Below are 15,476 nucleotides of genomic sequence, written 5' to 3'. Positions count from 1 at the left end.
TGAGAGAGAGAGTGAGAGAGAGAGAGAGAGAGAGAGAGAATAAGAGAAAGAGACTAGTAGTAGTAGTAATAGTAGTAGTAGGGATTGAACCCAGGGGTACTCTATCACATCTCCATCATCTCCATTCCTTCTTATTTTTTAGTTTGAGACAAGGCCTCTCAGAGTTTCAGGGGCTGTCCTCAAACTTGTGATCCTTCTGCTTTAGCCTCCCAAGTAGTTGGGATTACAGATGTGCACCCCCACACTTGGCTCATATAAATATTGATTTTGCCATATGAGTTGTTTACAAGAGAGAGCAAAATTCTGACGTGTTTGCATTCATGTGGAGGGTTTGATGAAGACTCTGTAACAGTCATGGAGAGCACTGGTTTCTATATGTGTGCACTTAGGTCCCCTGAGGATGATGCCAGAGTCAAAGGATAACACTATAAATGTCAAAGGAACCCCAAAAAGCTTCTGAATATAGAAAGGTTAAAATCTTTTGATTTACAGCTGGTGAATGGCCATATGTGGTCATATGGCCATATGGTTTTTTAATAAGATATTCTAACCACAATTGATTGAGAATGCTTTTTTTTTCCTACTACAACTTCCCTTTCCTCTCAATTTTTCTTATGTTGGATGGTTTTAGAGATATCTTTGTGCAAAAGAGAACACAGGTCAGAGATACATTTACTCAAGAGTTTAATACTATATACATGAGTCTGCAATCACTTCTCTGTATAAATAAGCTATTTCTAGTCATCCCAGAGAATGAATGGTTTCTAAGTCCTATCATATACTCAGTTGACTCACTCAGCAAGGCCAGAAGCTGTGTGTTGCTACTAATATGTTCTACATTCCCCAGCTCTGGGAGTACATAATCATTAGAGAAGAAATGATGATTGAAATGTACAGAACCAGAAGTTTTTCCATGGAAAATTCTTTCAGTCACCAGACATGTAAATGTACAACTGGATGATATAGTTGTGATTAATCCCTACATAGAATGCAGTTCTTACCTGCCAAAAATGTACTAGATAGTATATTGTTCTATATATTTATAAATACATCATACATTTTCTCCTTTTTGATGGAAAACACACATTAAAGGTTTTATAAGATTTTTCTAGTACTTTAACAATATTATAGAATAAAAACACAAACCATGTTTATATGTTAAGTTGCATTCCAACTTTATATGTTTTTATGCATTCCAACTATCAAAAGTTAAAGGAAAGGCTCATCAACCAAACTAGAGGAAAGACCAAATTATCTTTCTGATGTCTCTATAATGATATCAGGAAATCATTATCATATGTAAAGGGAATCAAAGAGTAAGCAACCAAAAATGTAGTAGTCAGATAGTAAATTTATAAAAATGTTATTATTTATACTTTGTGATTTTTGTGGCATTTTTCTAGCTTTGTAAGTTTATAATTTGCTATGTTTTCCCTCAGCCTAGATAAATATTCATGTTTTTGTCCAATTTTATATTTGTAATTTCATATTCATATATTTATTATGTAAAAGAGGGCTTCCGCTTAGTTGTTTAGATTTTAGGTCCCTCAAAATCTGGAGTTTCCAGTCACACATGTAGAATGCACACAAGGTAATATTGTTGACCATCACTCATTCATGTGCTTAATGCTCCCAATAATGAGTTAGGTTATGAGTAAGGATTATAAATTCTGCATTCAGTATGAGATATTGTAATAAGTTGATACATTTGGTCTAGGAAATAAAATTTCAGATGCTGGCTGCCAGTACTCGCTACCTCATGTATATTCTGTGAGTGCTCAGAATCTCTCCTGAGTAAGCCCAATCAGTTTAAATGGTGGGTGGAACCACTTCCCATCAGGCTCCTCAAAAAAATGTGTTACAAGAACAGGTTCAGGAAATATAATGACAAAGTAAGGAAGCTATCAAAAATTAGCTATCAAAAACACAAAGGAAATAATTTGAAAGAATCAAGAAGAGTAATGACTGTAATTTATTGAGGTACATCAAATATATTAAAATCCATTATTACATAATTATACCAAAAATTAAAAACAAAAAAACCTTTTTTTTTTATTTTTTGATACCAGGGATTGAACCCAGCAGCACTTAGCCACTAGCCACATAACCAGCCCATTTTATATTTTATTTTGAGACAGGGTCTCTCTAAATTTCTTAGAGTCTTGCTAAGTTGCTGAGGCTGGCTTTGAACTTGTGTTCTTCCTGCCTCAGCCTCCCAGGCCACTGGGATTACAGGTGTGTTCCACTGTACCAGGTGGCACACACACACAAAAAAACCCTCTTAATCACCTTTGAAGGTTATGAAGGCATAAACTTACTCTGAAAACTGGTGGATAGAGAGAAAGAAAACAAGTATCCTGTCTTTCCTGTGCAAACTATATTTCAGATTATTTCCTTTGTCTTTTTTACACAACCAGAATAGTTTCGTTTCTTTTCTTTTTTTTTTTTTTTTTTGAGAACAGTGGACAACTTTATATATTTATTTGTTTATTAATTTTTTATTTATATATGACAGCAGGATGCATTACAATTCTTATTTCATATCTCTGGTTGTATACAAAGTTTATTCACACCAATTCATGTCTTTGTACATATACTTTGGATAATGATGTCCATCACATTCCACCATCATTTCTAACCCCATCCCCCTTCCCTTCCCCTGGCACCCCTCTGACTTATCTAGAGTCCATCTATTCCTCCCACACTCCCCCTCCCTATCCCACTATGAATCAGCCTCCTTATATCTGAGAAAATATTCAGCATTTGTTTTTTTGGGGATTGGCTAAGTTCACTTAGCATTATCTTCTCTAACTCCATCCATTTACCTGCAAATGCCATGATTTTAATTCTCTTTTATTGCTGAGTAATCTTCCATTGTGTTTATATTCCCCATTTTTTTTATCCATCCTTATATTGAAGGGCATCTAGGTTGGTTCCACAGTTTAGCTATTGTGAATTGTGCTGTTATAAACATTGATATGGCTGTGTCCCTGTAGTATGCTGTTTTTAAGTCCTTTGGGTATAGACAAGGAGAGGGATAGCTGGGTCAAATGGTGGTTCCATTCCACTTTTCCAAAAAATCTCTATACTGCTTTTCTTATTGGCTATACCAATTTGTAGTCCTACCAGCAGGGTATGAGTGTACCTTTTCCCCACATCCTCGCCAACACTTATTGTTGTCTTCGTAATATCTGCCATTCTGATTGGAGTGAGATGAAATCTTAGAGTAGTTTTGATTTTCATTTCTGTAATTGCTAGTGATGATGAACATTTTTTCAGGTATTTGTTGGTTGATTGTATATCATCTTCTGAGAAGTGTTTGTTCAGGTCCTGGCCCATTTATTGATTCAGTTATTTGTTTTTTGGTGCTTAGCTTTTTGAGTTCTTTATATACCCTAGAGATTAGTGCTCTGATGTGTGAGGGGTAAAGATTTGCTCCCAAGATGTAGGTTCTCTATTCACTTCATAGATTGTTTCTTTTGCTGAGAAGAAAATTTTTAGTTTGAGTCCATTCCATTTATTGATTTTTTTATTTTAATTCTTGCACCAAAGGAGTCTTATTAAGGAAGTTGGGGCCTAATTTCACATGATGGAGATTAAGGCCTACTTTTTCTTCCATTACACGCAGAGTCTCTGGTTTTATTTCTAGGTCTTTGATCCATTTTGAATTGAGTTTTGTGCATGGTGAGAGATAGGGGTTTAAGTTCATTTTGTTGCATATGGATTTCTAGTTTTCCCAGCACCATTTGTTGAAGAGGCTATCTTTTCTCCAATGCATGTTTTTGGCACCTTTGTCTAATATAAAATAATTGCAATTTTGTGGGTTAGTCTCTGTGTTCTCTATTCTGTACCATTGGCAGAGCAGTTTCTGATAGCTTCTTTGTCAGCATTTTCTAGGCTCTTATATGTTTCCTGACCCAGATTCTTGACAGGAAAAGTGTCTTCTCTACAGAAGAATTCCAGCCAATAAATGCAGAGGTTATGAAAGTGTTAAATCATCACTGTTTGTAACCCCTATGGAAACAGTTAACATAGGAAATGATTACCAATTATTGCTCAAACCATCTGGGGAAAGATTGATGGAGAATCTTTTTATAAGAGATGGGTTTGCTAAGAACACCAAAGCTCATGAAATACAAAAAAGTAAGACAACAGATATTGTGACCTTCTGATGTGATGTGGTAGCAAGCACATTCCCATTCATGATATCTTTTTGCCAAAAAAGTAGAATATATACCACACCTCTAGGTCTAACTATCAGTTTTCAAGAAAGATAGAAGAGGAAAATGTCACATGATACCCCAGGAACCAATTAGGAAAGTAATACTTAATAAAGTAGAGTACAAAATGTAAGACATTCTACAGGATAAATGATTCCATTTCTTCTACAAACAAGTGGTAAGGGTAAAAGGTGGTAGGTATCAAAATTATCATTAAAGAGTTATAACAGTTTTTGTCATAATGTTTAAAATAAGCTTATCTCTTATAGATACAAACTGGTATACTTACAGATAAAATGATATGATACCTGAGTTTTCTTTCAAATAATCTAGCTGAGGAGGAAAAATAGTGTTTGAGGAGTTTATATGACATAAGGTTGGCTATACTGTGTAATTATTAAATGGATAATGGAGGCATGAAGATCTATTATATTATTCTATGTACTTCTTGAAAACTCTGAAAATTCCCAGTATGTTTAATGGTTGGCAAAGTTATACAGCAAATAAATGTGGAACACACATGCCAAGAGCAACTATACCCACATTTTCTAATTGTTTTTACAAATGAAAAAAAGATTCTTGATCAAGAGAAACATTCAATCATGACATTTCTGAAATATTACATATAGGTTTTATAAGTAGTGGTATGCTAGTAAATGGCTCTCTGAAAAAGTCCTTCTTGTAGTGATTGCTAGTTTTCAAGGTGTCAATACTCCCACTGTGGCTGATTCCAAGCTATTAATGGGACATTACTGAATGTGAGATTGTGTATAACCAGTTCTGTGAGCCTGAAGAGCTAACTCCATCCCACTGCTGGGGAGTAACAGAGAAGTATTAGTTTTGGAGTCAGACTCTAAATTTTGGTTAGATTTCAAATATAAAATGTACTCTTTCTTTGTCCTTGATCAACTTAGTTTTCTGAGCCTTAGTTTCTCCTTTGTAGATGGGATAATTATTTCTACTACATTAAGATGTAAGGATTAAGTCAGATCACACACATATGGATCTATTGTGGTATTCCATTGCACAGTGAATGATCATTCATACTAGTATCCTTTCTTCAAATTAAAATAGAAGAGACCTCTTGGTTTGGGGTGGTTTCAAAGTTTCAAAGAGCAAATGAAGCTTATCATCTTTTGAAAAGACTTCCTGCCCAGATTTTCTATAATTAGTTAAAATTGCAGATTTGGGACACAATATCACAAATCTGACAGAAACTCACTAGGCTCTAATTTAGTTAGATATTAATTGGTAGGATAGGAAGTTAATGTGATATGATTGCACCTAGAATACAAGTATTGGTTAAAGGTAGGGCTATGTGTCCAATAAGAACTGGCATTGCAAATCATAGTAAGAATTAAGTATTACTTTAAGTTGACATGGAAAAAAGGTTATAACTTTCTTAATCTTCTCCTAGTGAATTCATGCCAAGATATTTCTGGTATGAACAAGCCTAATTGTTATGTTGGAAAATTGGAAGTGTTTCCATTCACAATTTTGATTATATTTAAGTAGACTTATTAATAATAGCAGCATTTTATTTTCCAAGTTCTTTAAGTTGGTTGATTAACCACGGTATCAGTTAATGAAAAAATGTTTTTTTTTCCCATTTGTTTCCTGAATAATTTATTTCATATTTCTATGCAGAATCTAAGATTAAGGCCATTGCTGATTAGTCAATAATAATACAGTCTTCAAAATCACAGAATTATATGCTATATAAACATACATATATTTTTCCTTTTTTGATAACTAAGGCTAGGGGGAAGCTGACTTATAAATCAAGTCCATTTTTAGAATCTGGAGACACTAATACTAAAAGCTTTGGAAATTTGATTTATGTATGTGGGTTGATGTGTTCCTACTGAGAATACAATTTGGGGATGTATTTTCCCCTCTAAGAGAGAGTTTCATGAATCATAAATCTGCATATTTTGGGTTGCTGAGCAAATACACAGGAGATAAGAAGCAGTATATTGTATTATCCATCCTAACCTCCTTTGATCTTTAAAAGAATAGTTTCACTTTAGAAAATTAAAACATTTGCCCCTTCCTGGTTCCTTAAAATAGTGCTACTTATTCAAAATTAAATTTAGTGGGTCTTAAGAAATAAAATGGAACAAAATAGAAAGTATTATGTGTGTCACACACAAGAGGGGTAGAGTGTTTTGGGAAATGTATGTTTCATGTGTGTGTGTGTGTGTGTGTGTGTGAGAGAGAGAGAGAGAGAGAGAGAGAGAGAGAGAGAGAGAGAGAGTGTGTGTGTGAATGTGCACACATGTGCATTCTGAGTTATGAAGCAAAATTTATTTCTGAGTCATGGTACAAAAAAGAAAAACACATTAGAAAGCTAATGCTTTAAAAGGTACCATTACAAAGTTCAGCAAAAATAAAATAACCACTCTCCTTTTTGTGGTCCATATAAAATCATATTTACATTAATAAATCTTCTTGAAATGTATTTTTTAAAAAACAAAATCATCTGAGGTAGGAAGAAGGCTGGAAGTTGTGAATCTGTCAGCATAGACCTCACTGGCCCCAGTAGAGGAGAGAAGAGTTATACTCCTGAGGGACATGGTTGTAGAGAAGCACCACCAATCTGTTTAAATTTCATCTTCTTAAACAAGAAGGATACTAGTATATGACCTGTTCATCTGTCCATTCCATACATATAATAGTATATTTATTGTATTATGTTATGTACCAACCCTGTTACTCAATTAAATTTCAAAACTTTTGATGTCAGGGGTTTTTCTTGTGACTGTTATACCTTCTTACTTGCTTCACACATACTTAGTATGTACCAAGTAATTGGTATAAATAGTGATAATAGCTAATGTTCACCCAACATATTATTTAGCCACCTTTATTCATCTAATTATACATTTATTCACATTATACTTTCCACAAATAATTTGTAGCAGCTTATTGCTTGAATAAATAAGAAAATAATGGCTGAATTCTAGTTGAAAATAAAAAAACATAATATAGGGCTGCAGTTGTGGCTCCATGGTAAAGCACTTGCCTAGCGTGTGTGAGGCACTGGGTTTGATCCTCGGCACTTCATAAATAAGTAAAATAAAGGTATTGTATCCATCTACAACCAAAAAAGTTTTAAAAAGAACCATAATATGCATATACAAATATGTACATTTGCACATATATGTATACACACTTATATATCATGAATAAGTAGGGCCAGATGAAAAATCTAATCAAACCACCACTTCTTCCACAGTTCTCTCTTTGAAACTCATTCTTGCATCTGAACTTCCCAGTAGACAAAAGAAAGGAAGATATATCAGTTACATGATTCTTATTATTAAAGAAAAAAAGAGACCCTCGGGGAAAGCAAAAATTTTTCTTGTATACACAACAAAAAGGCATGAAGTTTCATGTGGGAGACAACGAGTGTCTGGACTAGACAATGCCTATACAAACACTCTAGAAGAAACAGGGGCAATGGATTTAATTTCTCTGTTACTTTTCCTTCATAACTGCTGAAGGATTTACTATAAAATGCAGCAAATAAATCCAGAATATTTGGGTCCAATAAGATAATATTTTGCCTGCTCTAAAGATATTACTTAGAACATTTAGGGAAAATTGTTCAAATAATAATTCCCAAGTACCACCTATATCAACCAAATTTTTAACAAAACTGCATGGTAAAGAATGTAAGATGAGATCTTCAAGAAAGCATAGAAACAATACCAGGCTGCCATGTTATTTCAAAACTATGGTTGCAGATATAAGCCCATTTAGAAGGAAGCATAAATTATTTGTCTAATATTTTTGAGTCTTGCAACCTTTCAAGGATTACCTTACACTAAATTATTAGACTAATTTATTTGTGTAATAATCAGAGTTTAGCTGCTAGCCAAGAAACTGACTAGATGTTTACAATAGTAAAGACGTTTGTTGAAAAGGCATTAGAGAGCTCACACAATCACCAGGAAGTCAGGTGTAGTGGCACATGCTTGTAATCCCAGTGACTTGGTATGCTGAGGCAAGAGTATCACAAGTTCAGGAACCTGGTGAGACCCTGTCTCCAAATAGAAGATAATTAAAAAGGGGAGGAGGATGCTAGGGAGATAACTTAGGCGTAAAGTGCCCCTGGATTCAATCCCCAGTACCAAAATTAAACACACACACACACACACACACACACACACACACACACACACACACACACCAGGAAGCCTGCAGAAGCAGGTTGAGGACATTGGATGATGCATGGGAAAGCAAGGAAGCTGGAAACATCCTATAGTCCATTGATTCATCTGCCCAAAGCAGAGCTGCTTCTGGTGCCACCAAACACTGACCGTCACTGGTCAGCAATTCTGATCCCTAGCCTGCAGCTGCTGCTAATGCAGCTTTCTCCAAAAAGGCTTTGCTTTCTTTCTGTCTTTTGAAATCAAGATTTAGGGCATGAGGGCCTGGGAAGAGAGACAAGATATGTGTGACTGACTGAGCCTAAGTCCTATGTTCCTATCTGGCCTCAAACAATGCTAAAGAGTGATATCGTGGGCTCTTATTCAGTGAAATGGATTTTGCCTCCTACCAAAACTCATGAGGGAAGAATTCTTCAGAGAGAGAAAAGGTTTAAATTCTAGGCATCCAAAGAGTAGGATGGTGGTGAGAGAGATGTCTGCTAATACTTCAAGTATTCATATAATTTTGAGGTCTTGGATGATTTTGGAGCTATAAATTTAATGTTTAGGATTATCCCACATGTATGCCCTGCAAGGGCTTCCAGAAAAGTCTTGATAATGATAGTAGAACATGTACTGCTCTGGGGTCAGCATGTCCCTATTTTCACAGATGTGCTGCCAACCACCCTTGTCATTTCTACAGCTGCTACTCCTTTGCAGTGAGGTCTAGTCTTCTTTCTGCATTGCCAGATATAGGGAACAACACCAGACCACTCTGGTGTGGCAATTGTATAAGTGGGGATATGGAAAGATTATTCCATTAAAAATTCTCTTATAAATGTAGCTTAAAATGACTCAAGATTCTGAACATGTAGAATGAGAACCTAAATAACTCCTCCTAGGTTCCAAAGTACATAGTTGGAACCAAAATAATTTCTATAAAAGTTCCTGGGAGGATGTCTTCTCAAGTCATTTGAGTCTAAACTTAGAAAATAAGTCTTATTTTTAACTTTGGTACCTAAGTTATTCCAAGAAGCTTTCTTTAGGGATTTTCCAGTGTCATTAAACACCACAGATAGCAAATGTGCTGCACAAAGCTGATTTGGTGTCCATTATTCTTAAAAATAAACCCAGGAAACTCCATGGGATTATTGTTTACACCAGCCCAAGCCAGGCTAAAGATGTCAGGGTGATGATACTTCTGATGGTGACAACCCTGAACAAGTTCCAGGGCTGGGCTGTTAAATTTTTATTAATAGTTGCATGTCTTGAGATCCAATTCGTTCCTAGCCATGAGTGCTTGAGCCTTTGCTAATTTGTGTAAGTTCTCAAACTGTGCTAATGTTTCTTTTTATTTCAGTATATTTGGCATTAGGAGAAAAAAAGAAAATAAATTTGTAATAAGCTCAACTAATAAGCTGAGAAAGGTATAGCTTAGTACACTTCAGAAGAACTAAAAATCCTAATAAATCAGTAGCTTCTGTCTTTTCCCATGTACAAACATGCTGCATCATGACATTGTGATCAGCAGACAGATATAAACATTTATTGATCCCATAAGATAATCACTAATGTCTGTGGGATGTTGGTATAAATAACCTTTCTGCACTGCCAGTTATATAAAATTATAGCACATACAATTATGTATAATACATAGTACTTGATAATTAATGGCCATTTACTTGTTTATGTGTTTACTATACTATGCTTTTTAATCATTGTGTTAGAGTACTCATTTCTTCTTATTTTTTAAACCATTTTCTATAAACCAGAATGTTAGCAGTCTCCCACATTGTTTTACTGCATTTCTTAATTGTACCAAGGGGCTATGACCTATGCCATCTAGGTTTGCGTAAGTACATTCTGTGGTGTTTACACAACAAAATTGCCTAATGACGCATTTCTCAGAATATATCCCCATTATTAAGTGACACATAACTATAATTTTAGATTTCCTGCCAGATTCAAGGACACTAAACTTGCATCATGTAGGCAAAGTGAATGCACCATTTATTGTGTTGCAAGTGTTCCAAAAATTTTCATCATGGACTCAAAAAATGACAATATGTTTTCATTTTGTTTCCAAGTTGATTGTTGGATTTGCAGGTTGCACAATGCAACTTGGAGATGGTCTATTATTCCCAGAGGGCACACTGGGGAACAAACCTCCTGTGAATCCCTGTTTCTTGTCTTTCCTTCCCCTTAGACCTACTATAACATCATCCTATTCTTCAGAAGGCAAAGAGAAAGATAACCAAGAAGGTTGTGATGAAACCATCTCTCACCAGCTTGGAGGAGAGATTTGTGTGCACTACTTCTCAAATTTATAGCAAGTAACATGTTGGTAGCTTAAAATCAGTCATGGCGGGAATATGTACACCACAGATATCAGCAGTACTATAAAGCATGACTCCCTCTCCCCCAAGAGTCATCTGTTAACACTTACTGGCATTCCATTGATAACCTACTGTTGAAAGAAAAATTTTGCATCACAATCATACCATACTGTTTCCTGATTCTGACTTGGTGGAGTATGTGATATTTCTAAAGCCCTATACTATAGTCTGTCTTATTTATACATTGTATACTAAGATATTCAGGGTTGGGATAATAGCCTCTCCAAAAGTTATCAAGTATGTATTTATTTACTGTGCAATTTTATCAGATTTTTCAATGCATAGTTATTTTTTCACCCAAGCTAGAGCACAGAGAACAGATATTATTTCTTACTGAAAAAATTAGAAAAACTTCATGGAAACAGAGCCATCTTAACTAAGTCATAAAGAATTGTTATACGTATCAAAGCTGAACATTATACTTCTTATGAATATATGACTATAAAGTCCACATTAAAGTGGTTTGTGAATTAATCCATATTGTTTACTGATCTTCCAAAATTAGCTTATCATCATGGAAGTCAGGAAAACCTTACAAAATTAAGATATTAAGGTCATGAATATATGTAACTGCAACTAGATTCAGAAGACACCAATGAAGAAAACACATTTTTCTCATCTTTATGCCCACTATGAGTTATATTCAGAGTACTATTCATAGAAAGTCTGTAATAAAATGTTAATTATTGATATCTGTCAAGTACTTTTAAATTTTTGATATTGTCAAAGACAAAAATCAGAAAAAAGGTAAATTTTATTTAGGCTATTGAAATAGGGAGAGCAGCCCAGATCTTAAGATGAGTGTCTCTGTAAAGTGGTATTGTCTTGGACTTTTTTTAAAATTTCACTTATTTATTTATTTATTGACAAATTATATTTATTTATTTTTTTTCTTTTTTATTAGTTGCTCAAGACAATACAATGATCTTGACATATCATATATTTGATTCAAATAGGGTATGAATTCTTATTTTTACACGTGTACAGATTGCAGGACCACATTGTTTATACATCCATGTGTATACATACAGCAATCCTAGTGTCAGTTGTATTCTGCTGCTCTCCCTATCCCACTCCCCTCCCCTCACTATTCTCTACCCATTTTACTGTGACACTTATCTCTCTCTCTTTTTCTTCCCTTCCCCCTCACACCATCATATATGTATTTTGTGAACCCATGAGGGTCTCCTTCTGTCTTCCATGCAATTACCCCTCTCCCTCCCTTTCCCTCCCACCTCTTTTCCTTGTTTCGTGGTAATCTTCTCATGTTCTTCCTTCCTACTCTGTTTTGAGTCACCTCCCTTATATCAGAGAAGAAATTCAGCATTTGTTTTTTAGGGATTGGCTAACTTCGTTTAGCTTAATCTGCTCTAGTGCCATCCATTTCCCTGCAAATGCCATGATTTTATTATTTTTTAGTTCTGAGTAATATTCCATTGTGTATAAATGCCACATTTTTTTATCCATTCATCTGTTGAAGGGCATCTGGATTGGTTCCACAGTCTACTATTGTGAATTGTGCTGCTATGAACATTGATGTAGCTGTGTCCCTGTAGTATGCTCTTTTTAGGTCTTTTGGGTATAGTCTGAGAAGGGGAATAGCTAGGTCAAATGGTGGTTCCATTCCCAGCTTTCCAGGAATCTCCATAATGCCCTCCAAGTTGGCTGCACCAATTTGCAGTCCCACCAGCAATGTACAAGTGTACCTTTTTCCCCAAATCCTCGCCAGCACTTGTTATTGTTTGACTTCATAATGGCTGCCTTTCTTACTGGAGTGAGATGGTATCTTAGAGTGATTTTAATTTGCATTTCTCTGATTGCTAGAGATGGTGAGCATTTTTTTGTGTACTTGTTGATTGATTGTATATCCCCTTCTGTGAAGTATCTATTTAGATCTTTGGCCCATTTGTTGATTGGGTTATTTATTTTTTTGCTGTTTAACTTTTTGAGTTCTTTGTATACTCTGGAGATTAGTGCTCTATCTGAAGTGTGTGGGGTAAAAATTTGTTCCCAAGATGTAGGCTCCCTATTTACCTCACTTATTATTTCTCTTGCTGAGAAAAAACTTTTTACTTTGAATATGTCCCATTTGTTGATTCTTGATTTCAACTCTTGTGCTATAGGTGTCCTATTAAGGAATTTGGAGCCCAACCCCAGGAGATGGATATTAGGGCCAACTAGGGAGGAGTAGACAGAGTTTTAGGTGAGGGGATGCACAGTTGAGATTTCACAATCAGGGAAATCTCAGTCATCTGTGCCGCAGTCTGGCTGGGCACAATTCAGGAGCCACTTGTCAAAAGAAACAAACTTTATTTTTAGAACTACAAACACCAAACAAAACAGCTCCTCAGGAAAAAAACCCTCAGAGCCCAACTGCCACCACCGGCTTCCCACAAGCCTCTCACCCACACAAGCCTCACCACCTCCCACAATCCTCCTGCTCTTGAGGCCGATTGGCTGGGTTGCATGGGCGGAGCCAAAGAAGTCCCCCAATGAGCAGCTCCGTGGAGGAGCCAATCAGCTAGATGTTGCTGGGGCTGCTGTGAGCCAATCATCAGCTGGCAGTCTGAAGGGCAGGGAAACAGCCCAATGAACATCACCGCAGAGGAGCCAATCAGCTAGATGTTGCTGGGGCCGCTGTGAGCCAGTCATCAGCTGGCAGCTGGAAGTTTGCTGGCAGCTGGAAGTTTGCTGGGGCCCCTTTGGCTGTGGCTCTCAACAATCTGGATGGAAATGTTTCAGTCTAGCTAGTTTCTAGAGTAAAAGCAGTTCTAGTCTTAGTTAATCACTAAGACAAAGAACAGAAAGTTGATTAGAGCAAAAGCAGAGGAGTTACCTCTGCCTAACCTTGTCAGCAGGTTCAGGCAAAAAGAGAAAAGGTCTGTTTTTGACCTTGTCAATATCAAACCCTCACAGTTTCTGTATTTTATATTTAATATATATTTAATATACTCATCACCAATTTTATAAAATAAAAAATTGGCATTCAAAGAGGTTGAAAGACTTGCCTAGGTCACATAACTAATGAATGACAGAACTAGAATTCCGTCCCATATCTTTCTGGATCTTTTTATTATGCTACAATACTCATTTTATATTGAATGAATTTTTTTTATTAGTTTCTCAAGACAATACAATGATCTTGACATATCATACATTTGATTCAAATAGGGTATGGATTATCATTTTTCCGAGTGTACAGATAGCAGGATCACATTGGTTATACATCCATGTGTATACATACCGCAATCTTAGTGTCAGTTGTATTCTGCTGCCCTCCCTGTCCCCCCTCCCCTCCCCTCCCATCACTATTCTCTACCCATTGAATGTTTTAATGGTAATTTTTAAAGTGATGGAATTTCATTTTCTATATATTCTGATACATAAACTTTCTAGTTTAGAGAGAGTGACCTTTAAGAAATTAGGTCTGAATGTTAAGAATTGGAAGATGCCTGTTCACTAGCTCATTTATAAGATGGCTCCTTTTCCATAAATAAATCTGTAAAATAATTTTCAAGTGAATGATACTTGATAAATATGAGACTTATCCTAGTGTCTTAATATTTAGAGTTAATTTTTGAGTGATTAATTTGCAAAAATCAATAAGGTATATTCTAATACAGGAATCATTGCTTCTTTCTTGCCTCTGCTCTGTGGAGCCCTGAAGTTTGTGCTTCCTAATCCTCACTGAGGTTTTTGGCTGAGTGAGATTTGGGGTTTGGGGAAGGGAGGGCAGGCAGGGATAGAGCAGGACTTGCTTGGTTATCCAGCTTCTGCAAGAGATACTAGATATATATGTTGAACATAAAATTTTTAAAAAAGGTCAGTAAAGAATGTAATAAAAATGTACAAACCAATAATTGGATAGAATAAATTATCTTAGTAAAACAAATGCTGAATATATATTTTTCCTGGAAGTCTGTGAGTCCTGAGTTTATTGGCTATTGCCAGCTTTTAGGGACTCTTGCTGTGCTTTTGATATTCACAGCAATACAACATTAAGATGCACCTGAAATGTTCATCGGCACAGCAGGAGAATATAACCCGGCTGGCCCAAATCATTTGGCATCTATTCTATGCTCAAATTACCATGGTTATTATGAGTGTGAGGTGATAATTTGTGCTTGAGTTTTGTCCAGGGGCCCAGTCATCCAGTTCTTTTTTTTTTTTAAGTCATGTTTTATAACATTGTTGTAGTAAACAGACCAGGTGTTGTTTCATAGTAGCTGCATTCTATTCTCCAAACACTGAAGCAAAAATTGAAACAAAACAAAAGCCATCACACTTCTGGCTGTGCTGTCTTCCTGAGCACAGTGATTATGTCCAAGTGAAAGAGAAAGATGAACAGTTTAGGATCTGGGGACCTCTGGAGCCAAGAAATTTCAGAGCACCTAGTCATTGCTATCACTGAGAGTGTGGGATTTTTAACTTAGAGGGAAAGTTTGAAAAGTCTGCTGCTTTCCTGCTTCCTCTTGTTCTCCCAATCATAAATAATCTGTTTACCCCTACCCTGTGCATAACATGTGGAGAAACTCAGGCACTGATAGGAGATACTATCATTAGTTCTGATCCTCTTCATAATCTTCTGCTTTTATGGGAGGAGAGCTATGGTTAGAGGAAGATAGCAAAATGAAAAATAAGATCAGTCAGCCATGATTTATTAGAAAACAGGAGAAAATTTAATATAGGGACAATTAACTGTATTT

The 15,476-nt window shown here is 35.8% G+C and overlaps 1 protein-coding gene across 4 annotated transcripts in view; it reads left to right on the top strand.

Moving 5' to 3' along the window:
• Positions 1–15,476, top strand: part of ZNF385B (zinc finger protein 385B) — a 389,695-nt gene that overhangs the window by 208,744 nt on the left and 165,475 nt on the right. The window lies entirely within an intron of this gene.

Source organism: Spermophilus citellus, assembly GCF_964194105.1.
Source record: "Spermophilus citellus genome assembly, chromosome: 11".
Classification (NCBI taxonomy): Eukaryota; Metazoa; Chordata; class Mammalia; order Rodentia; family Sciuridae; genus Spermophilus; species Spermophilus citellus.
Note: the sequence above shows the minus strand (reverse complement) of the source record. Positions and strands in the feature narration are given on the sequence as shown.